Below are 9,451 nucleotides of genomic sequence, written 5' to 3' on the forward strand. Positions count from 1 at the left end.
ACAGTGGAAAAAAAAACAGAAACAAAAAACTTCCTTAAAAACCAAACCAAAAAAAAAAAACTTCCTTAAGCAGGTGCCCAGGCATATTTATAGCAAAGTATTTTGCTAGTTAGACAATTACAGTTTTTCAGTTGCCCAATTTAAATTCCTATAGGTACCTAATAAACCATCAAATGAAGAAGAATTACCAGTAAATAACAATTACCTTGAAAGAACAGTACTTTAAATATTAAAGTGACACTTCATTAGTTATGCTGGCAAACAGGTCAGTTTGAATCAAATGGCTATTTTAAATTAGTGGTCCTATTGCAGACGTAGGGTGTAATTTTTATTACCAAATACCCAGCCAAGCTAGTGACCTTAAAAACATTACTCAAGAAATGGCTGAGACTTAATTAGAATACTGTGCCAGGGGAAAAAAAAGTATAGTCTTGAACATCTCTGAATTCTTTCCAGGAAGGTGTTTTTAATAATGACAGTAGTTTACTCCATTTAAAGGTCCATATCCTGAAGTCAAAATGTAGGCTTTCATGAAACCAGCAAAATATAAGACTATAAAAATATTTCCACTCCTTTTCTCCTACTGCAGTGAAATATTTTCTTAGTGAAAAAAATGAAGAGCCTCCAAAGCATCTAGGACTTTAGAACTGCATCTCTGCTACACAACATTGACTAGAAACTGACTCCCAACAGAAGCTCGTACTGATATTTCATTTTGCTGCACCATCTGAAGTGGAGGAAGCAGGGAAACCTACATATAAATGTAATTTGACATTTATCACTTTTCATTTTTAGCAACCTATGGTATTAGAACCCATCACAAAAATCAGGTGGCTAATGTACACTTTTTTAGCTACAATCTCTCTTTTCTATGACATAGACCAGAGCAAAGAGTTTTCAGAGTGGCAATTCAAGTACCTTCTACCTGTAATGCCACTACAAGACTCTGATTACACAAAGAAATTCCTGTATTTTCATCATTCTTGAAACCTGTGTCTCTAAACTTTCTCAGCAGAAGTAACAAATAAGATGGCACAATGCAAAAATAAAAGATATCCCAGAATGGATTGTTTCTTTTAGGCTCCTGTACAGATATGCTCACTTCACATTCTCCTCTTTGTCCCTTCTATTTACCTACTTTCATCCCATTTTTATCCAACATTGTCATCAGGTATTCTTCTTTAAACAGGGTACTCTGTGACGGCAGTAACCTCAGTCACAAGCAGCTGTGGTTCTTAACTTCTACCCAGCTTAAGTAAAGCATTTAAGGTTTTTTATGCCATAGCTGGAGAGAATTTGCCAGCTACTTACTAGACACAAAAGACCAAACATGATACTATGAGTCATAATGGAGGACCCATAAGAACTGCTATAACTACGCTAAAGTTCAACATAACAGTTAGTTCCCTCTGAGGTAGAATGACTTCGCATGGAACTCAAAGGAAGATTCAAAATGGAGGTTGAATTTGGGTAGAAAAATTATGTAAACTTTCTGTCCAAAAATGGAATCCATTTATTTCCAGGAAGTACACCTGACAGAGGTAAAAATCTATCTACAGCCTTGTGAAAAATCTTTGAGTTCCAAAACTGTCAGAGATCTGATAAAGGATTTAGGTATCAAAGGTGGGACTTGGAAGGAATTTACTTACCTGAGAAGGGAAGACCTGAGATCCAGCCTTTGCTCCTCTGAACTTTACATCAAGCAATAAAATACATGGACAGTCCTAGAAACAGGGATAAAAGTCCTGGATTCCTCCTCCTTGGCTGTGTTCCCTAACCATGAGCCTACAAAGACAAACTTGACTACATGCCCTCTATGGCTCCCTTGAATTATTGCCTGACTAGTGGAATGGTTTTTGAGGGAGCAGTGGAAAATGTTCCCACACTTCCCTTGGAGATGGGAGACGATAATAAGAACTCTTCAAGTGAAGTGGGAAACTGGGCTTGGATCTGCCAGATCTTGGATGAGCTCCAGCCACTAAGGTGTTCTATAAATGTGAGAAAACTTTGACTGAAAGAGCTGTATGAGAGAGAAATTAATCTTGTTCAGCAATTTGGAACCAAAGCTGTGTATACCCAGCAGCAGGAGAGGCTTCAAGTCTCTGGACCTATTTCTTCAGGGTATCAGGTGGGTGCATGGAGTGATGTTTGACTGAAGTATTGTGTTTGGTGCCATAGCCCAAGAGAGTGGTAATATTTCAGACATTCCTGCTTTCAATTTGTTTTTTAGCTTGTAGCTGGTACTTCTTGAGCCTGCTGGCTGTTTTGGATCTCATTCTGAAGTGTCTAACTGTCCTTAATTACCACACAGAGCTCTAAAGGTTCAGACACTAAAGGTCTGGATTGTACTCAAGCTGGTTCAAGGCAGACAGCTCCAAAATATATAGGTCCTCTCTTGCATCCAGACCCATGTGCTCAGTTGAGACCTCATATACCCAGTTGAGAACTTTGCCACAGATTTGAATGGGCAGGAAATAAAACTCATTTCAGTCTCAGTGAAGCTCAGAGTGTGCACCACAGAGGTCAACACAACAGCCAAGTGAGGACCTACGATTGTGCGTGATTATTTTTCCTTGTATACATGTCCATTGAAAGCTGCTCAGTAGCAGTTGAGATTGGTGAAAACATATTATAGCCAAGCAGCAAACCTTGGAATGTTTCTGAGCACTGAGGTCTCAGCAACAGCCTTGTCCTGGCCCCATCCAGGTATGATATCGACCACCTAACACCATCTCGGTTGCTTCAAAGAAAATGCAATACTGGATGGTCAGAAGAACAAGGTATCAGAGCACGTCAGGCTGTGCACTCAGCTTCATCTTATCCAGAAAGGGTAATAGTATGAAGCCAACCAACGTCCCATTCCAAAAGGCTCTCTCCGCACTCTGTGTGGACCCAGAGACTTAGATCCATTCGCATGGCCCTCTACAAAAAGCAGACCACAGAGTCAACAAGCAGTATTTCTCAGTTGTTCAACTACCCAGATCATTTGGGAAAAAAAAAAAAAAAGGCAATTATTCCAGATTAACTGTGGACTTCGCAGCCTAATTTAAGCATTCGCACTGGAAAATGAACTTCAAAGTACAGCTGTAGGAAACAAGGACCTTACAATCGAAGAAGTTAATTTGTTCATTTCAGCCGAGCAGTCATTGAAATGCCTATCTCGTACAAATATTTGTCTGATATATTGATATACAAATATAATTTCAGTATATTAGCTGAAACACTAATTAGATTAAAAGCTATATTTGCTTTGAAAAGGTCTCCCTTGCTGAAATCAATTAAAAGTGCATGATGAAATTTCATTAAGCTCTACAATATGTTTTTCCATCAAGTGCAAAATTACTAACTTCCAGCTATCTTGTTACAACAGTGCATGATAGGACTCCCAAACAGATACAGAAATCATTGTTCCAACACTGTTTTGTACTTCTTTATCAGTAAGCATGGATTTTTTTTCCCCACCTCTTGAGGGAACTTATTTGCCTCACATGTAAAGAGTGTTGAAAACATGAATGCAGCATAAAATTTACTGAAGGATGTACCTGTGGTAATCTCAGCCTCACATTGCCCAGGAAGGTTCCCTTGTACAAAGCAGCACACATTTCATTCTGTGTGACTTGGCTCACAGGCCCTGCTTCCCATCAAGCCACACCATGATCAGCAATAACCACCATTCCCTTTGCACGTGGCAGAGTACACTATAAATTGTGAAACAGAGAAATTGGACCTTTTCAAATATATATGTATTTACGTGTTGCTACCACAGGGCAAAAGAGCACCAGAAGCAACAGACAGAGGCCTGAGCTAACCTGAACAGCTCAGAAGCCAAAGAAAATATTAATCTCCTTCCACAGAACAGCCCTTAAATTCATGGCTGGGCAGAAGAGGGTTTTAAAAGAAGGCAAACAGATGCACAAAGAGAGAAGAGATGGAAATGTCATTCTTAGAGCCAAGAATGATGGCAGCAATTGCATCCAGGGAGACAATGATCTGTAGCTGTTCATCTTCCCAGCGTTCTTTCCATTCTCACTTCTGCAAGCCTCAGTCTAAACAATCCAACTGGTTTGTCAAAAGCACATGATTTAGGAAACTATGTCAGTTCTTTGCTCCTGAGCTTCCTCCGTGTCTTGTTTCTCTGTTTCTTCAGATTACTAACACACCAATATTGAAGTGAGGAGCACAGAAGAAAATCTTTCATAAGCTATACCAGCCCTGTCATGAACCTGAAAGGTTCTAGGTTTATACACCTGGGGGAATGAAGTCCCAATCCCCGGTATTCTGCACTTCCATAATAAATTTTCCTGCTATTTCTCCAGCTGACTCCAATGTCCAAGACCCAGAAGAAATAATAGGCTAGGAAAAGAAAGATGCAAAAGGAATGCCAGAAATTCATGTGTCCCAGAGATACTGAAAGAAGCTGGATCTGTGCTACAGATGTGCGCTCTTCTGAGAATATTCCATTAGGAAACACCTGGTAAAAGTAGGATCCTTACAAACATAAAGGGGACAAAATGAGGTAAAACAGCTGAATAGTTCTGGACTCAAGAGTGATCTTGCAACAGCAAAATCTGAGGAGCTGCTCTGCATGGCAAACTTCAGCAGATGCCTTAGTACTTACTCTGAAGAATTGACTCACGCTGTAATTTTGCAATTCTTAGCTTGTAAGCGGAACAGAACTACTTTCTTCAGAGAGGCCCTAAAAAGAAGCAAAGAATTACAAATTTTTCTAAGGGCATAAAAATATATTTGAAATATTTTCCAACACAAACAAGAACTGGCACTTTTATAAAGCCGAACAAAAATATAAGTTAGGGTTTTCAGATATTATATTTAGGACCCAGTGAGAAAAACTTCAGCACTTGTGAGGAGTTTTATTCCATCAATGGCACTACCACCCACCTAAATCTGTCCATGTGTTGGTGTGAAAGAGTGCCGTGTCTTCCTGCAACACTCATGTCAGAACTAAAATACCTTGCATTGTAGACACATTAGGAGTGCTTTATCATGCTCAGCTGTCGCACACAGTAGCTCATTGTGATTGGGTAATTCAGTCATTAAGCTGTACAATAAGCCCACGCTGAATCCTAAAAGGGGAGCCATATATAGACTGTGGAGGTGTCGAGTAAGAGAAGATTTTCTGTGCTCTGCAAAATTAATTTTGCCTTCTATCTTTTCTGCATTTTTAGCAAAGCTGCTAGCTGAACACCCTGAATAATTATCTCTCTAGTGCAACTTCACTGAGCATCTCACAATTCAATGGATCCCTATTGTGTTCAGACTGTTCATGCCCCTGCCCCAAAGAACAACTGAAATTATCTTTCAGCCAAGGTACAGGGAGAAAATCCAGATTTTTCTCCACAGCTGAGTCTCCAGGTTCCTCTGGACCAGCGTTAGGCTTTGCATCAGACTTGGCACCCTCTATCACTCATGTTAGCAATTGCCCACTTTCTCACTCCAAGGAAGTACAGAAGAAGCAGGCTTTTGACAAGAACACAGAAAAGAGCAGGGGGAGTGGGGAAATAGAAGAAATCAAAGTGAGTGGAGGAACAGAAATAGCAAATAAGTGAAAGAAAGGGACACTGGGACCATTCACACAAAGAGACTGGAGTTGCAAGCCAGTAAAGAAAAAGGTCTGATCAGAATCAGATTAGCTGGTAGAAGGAATATGTTACACCAGACAGAAGGGAAGAAGAGAGCTTGCAGCCAGCTGGTCAAAGGCCAGTATGATGAGCCAGACATGGTGGAGAAAGTAAGATGTGGGACACCACTAGCACTACTGGGAGACAAGAACTCATGCAGGCTCCAGTAACGAATGCCAGGATACAGAGTTGTCCTGTATTAGCTGCATGGGGGTATCTAATTCATTCTAATGTCAAATTATGGCATTTTTGTTTATCTTTTTTACCTCAAAATACAAACCAACCTTTTTCTGTAACTCTTTATGTTAAAAAAATATATATATATATATTTTCAGCTTGCAAAGTCAAGGTTTAAGACCTTAAAAAATAGCAGCGCAACGCATCCCTCTTGTACACAACCCATTCTAATACAGCCTCTATTAAGATGACTAAGTGTTACTGTTTACTTATTTTTGTATGTGTTTTCTTTCATGGCTGTGGTACAAATCTTTCCAGCACACGTCTTTAACTCATAAATATTAGGTAGGGCTGTTTCTTCCCCCACTGATTATGAGTGCAATTAAATGTGGGGTTTTTCCAAATGAAGTTGTTAATATTCATTACCAATGTCATTCTGAGCTCTATACTGCAGCTCAGACTCATATGTTCACCTGCTACCTTTAGTTTATCAAATAACACTTTTTAATGGAATTCTCCCACTGTTTAAAGATTGACCAGCTATGACAGCAAGCAAATCTGCTTAAGCCTCAGCATATTGAATGATATATTTAAAGACCCACCTGGAGACTTTGGAGCACCTCAAAGAAGTAGAGGACTGAAGAGCAGGTACTCATCCCAGGATAGCAGGGCTGTTCCTATGCTTTCTTGCAGTTTGCAGTAGGTACTTACAGCTGTGGTTTTTCCCAAAATCAAAATCAAAACCAAAGATAGGTCTGTATAAACAGAGAATCTTACGAGTTCCATAGTTTTAAGCCTAACTAACCAAAAAACAAACAAACTCATAGTTTCACTGGGAAGAACAGAGATGAGAATGCTAAGAAGTGAAGCATGAAGCCCAGTATAAATTGTGCGACTGCATACATTATATAAGCAAAAATGATACTCTATTAGCAAGAAGAAATGGTTTATGTAAGGAACAGGGGTTCTCTGACAAAATCAGCTACACACATTATGAAGAGGGCTATGTAGACAAATAGGACCCATAGACCTGAACAACTGAAAACAATGAAATGCAGTAATCTGTACTATTTTCATTACCTACAATGTAGTGGGGAAACAAATACCAAAAAAAAAAAAAATTCACTGACTTTACCCACTGCTGAGGAGAAATTTTGATCACCACGAGCAATCCACTTGATAATGACCAAGCGAGACAGCTGGGGAAACTTTGAATGAATGTATCACCAAAATACATCTTCCACACGGATTAGGCAAGTAAATACATCAATCAAGTCTTAGATAAATAAACACCTCATCGTTTGTCATTTCCATGTGTCAGCAGTTTGCATTGTGTTTCTCTCACACACTTTCACATAACTCAGATAACAGAAGCATATTAAGGGGGTTGTATATGTTCTAGACTCATGACCCATGTATTTCTTTTCTGAGCACTAATTTCCCCCAACTGTGCCTCAAACTGAACAGTTCCCCAGCGGCCTCTGTGTGGATCTTTTTTTTTTTCAGCATCTGATTGCAAAAGGACAAAGGGCAGAATTTGACTTGAGGAGGAACCAGGAAGACAAAATTCCCTTTACAATATTATCTGGAAAGAAGATGTACTTAAAATACTTACAGAGAGAACAGAGTGGAAAAGAAATCCCCCAGGCTACAGCTTCCCAGAGCTTGGGATAGGTGTAATGACAAAAAAAATGCTATAAATCAGTGACAGCTTTCAAACTATGGATAAATAGTCTATTACAAAATGGGAGTCCTCCACTTCTTGGGAGGTTGAAGAGCCTTTATCCTTGTTTATGTTGCAGATCAGTCCTGATTTCAGCAACTGATAACCAGCAATTGGTTTGCTCCCATGTGACCTCAACTGCAAACAGGCAAAAACTCTGAGGAACTTTCAAGATAAGTTTCATTGAATGGAAGGGGACGAGACCCTCCACTTCCACCAAAAGTGGAAAAACGGTGCTAGCATCCCACACAGTAAGGATAACAGCAGGGGACATGGCAGTCCTTCAGCAACCTGGTTTAACCCAGTGACAATAATGGGCAGTAAAAGGACATAGGGGAGAAACTGCCTAGGTCCATTCAGCTTAACGGACCATGTAAAATCTGATCACAGCAATGTTTCTCAGTGCTAATTGTCACCATAAGTTAGCAGCAGTAGCTGCTGCACTTTAGGAATTTTCTTTACAATCCTTTCCAAGCACCTCCAAATCAGTTTTCCTGGCACATCCCCAAATGTCATTTTGGAAGGCATACCAGATGCGAAAACAAAAAAGAAATCATCTGGGCCAAGCAAAATTCTTTCCAGACCAGTACCTTCTCATGGATGATGGTCAACAGGTACAAGATGAAGACAAACGTATAGTGATACAGAGGACTGGCACTGCTGTTCTAATCCAGATAATGTGATCGAGCTAGCAGGGCTCTGTCTCATCGGGTGAAACGCCTGAAGCACAACAGGCAAGATGTGTTTCACCCTCAAATTCCAGGAAAGCATTGTGCAAATACTCTGCGTGGGAAGGCTGCCTTGACATGGCCCATGTGACTGAATACAGGAAAAATGCCCCAAGTCTCTCCCTGGTGTAACTGTATTGCACCCAGTGGGGTTACACCAGAAACAAACTGGCTTACAGGCGTGATCTCTCATGAAAAAATATCTCTCATTAAGAAATGGTCAATGGGGCAAGAAAGAGATGAGGAGAGAAGAGTTATTCCTGAAACTGAAGCGATGCTTTTTGTTACCAGATCTGTGCTCTGGATACCTCAAGCCTGAATCAGCTATCATACCCATTTACCTCACAGCACTGTAACCCCACTGACATTAGTAAATTAATCCTGAGGAAGGCAAGTGTAAAACCTCTGACAGATGTGACTGACCACCCAAGGCTGGCAAATATCTGAACCTTTCATTTATGTCACATAAGCCAACATGGGGAAGCTGGTCTAAAGCCCAGACAGAATGAAAGGCACAGCTGACAATGACTTGGAAAATGGCACTTGAAAGCAGCAGAGAGGTTTTACACCCTCAATCTTTTCATTAACCTGATGCATTATCTACTTTTAGATGATGTTCCAAAATACGGCTTCAATATCAAGGTGCCACCGATGAATAAACACAGGGGGTGGGGGGAAGAAAAATCCATCTAACATCTCTGTATTTCATATAATACCCTCCTGGGCACATATTCACAGATAAGCAGTTAGGTCAGGTATTCCACAGCTTTTCCCCTCAAACTGAAATCAATATATTTGGTTGCAAACTACCAGCCATCAACATTTCTTACAAACCACCGTATAAATCTTCTGTTTACTTTCTCAATTGAAAATGGTGTTGAAAGCACTGTTAAACATTACTAATAATTCAAAGACTTACTTGGCTTTCACCCATCTTGGAGCAGGACAGTCAGGATTCATTTATTAGCCTCTTGTTGGATTTGGACGAGATGCTGGCACTAGATGAACAACAAGGGAACAACACAAATAACGAAATAGAACTCTCTCTTCCCAAAAGCCCTTCAGATATAATCCAGTGAAAAAGAGCTGTGTAGAATGTCAACAATGTAATTCATTCATACACTCACACAAAGACAAACATGGACCATAGAACTGGAGAGTTTTTTCAGGGTTTTTAATTGTTT

General features: G+C 40.0%; 1 long non-coding RNA gene across 3 annotated transcripts in view; it reads right to left on the reverse strand.

Moving 5' to 3' along the window:
* LOC136009261 (uncharacterized) overlaps nucleotides 1–9,228 on the reverse strand; it is a 71,121-nt gene extending 61,893 nt beyond the window's left edge. For 2 of the 3 annotated variants that reach the window (XR_010610446.1, XR_010610445.1), the window contains exons 1-3: nucleotides 9,187–9,228; nucleotides 6,419–6,529; nucleotides 4,619–4,696 (exon numbers count right to left, since the gene is read on the reverse strand). This is a non-coding gene — a long non-coding RNA (uncharacterized LOC136009261). Of the gene's footprint in view, nucleotides 1–1,649; nucleotides 1,725–4,618; nucleotides 4,697–6,418; nucleotides 6,530–9,186 lie in introns of all 3 variants that reach the window. The other variant, XR_010610444.1, reaches the window with a different exon arrangement.
* Nucleotides 9,229–9,451: the final 223 nt, after the last annotated feature.

Source organism: Lathamus discolor, chromosome 2, assembly GCF_037157495.1.
Source record: "Lathamus discolor isolate bLatDis1 chromosome 2, bLatDis1.hap1, whole genome shotgun sequence".
NCBI lineage: Eukaryota > Metazoa > Chordata > Aves > Psittaciformes > Psittacidae > Lathamus > Lathamus discolor.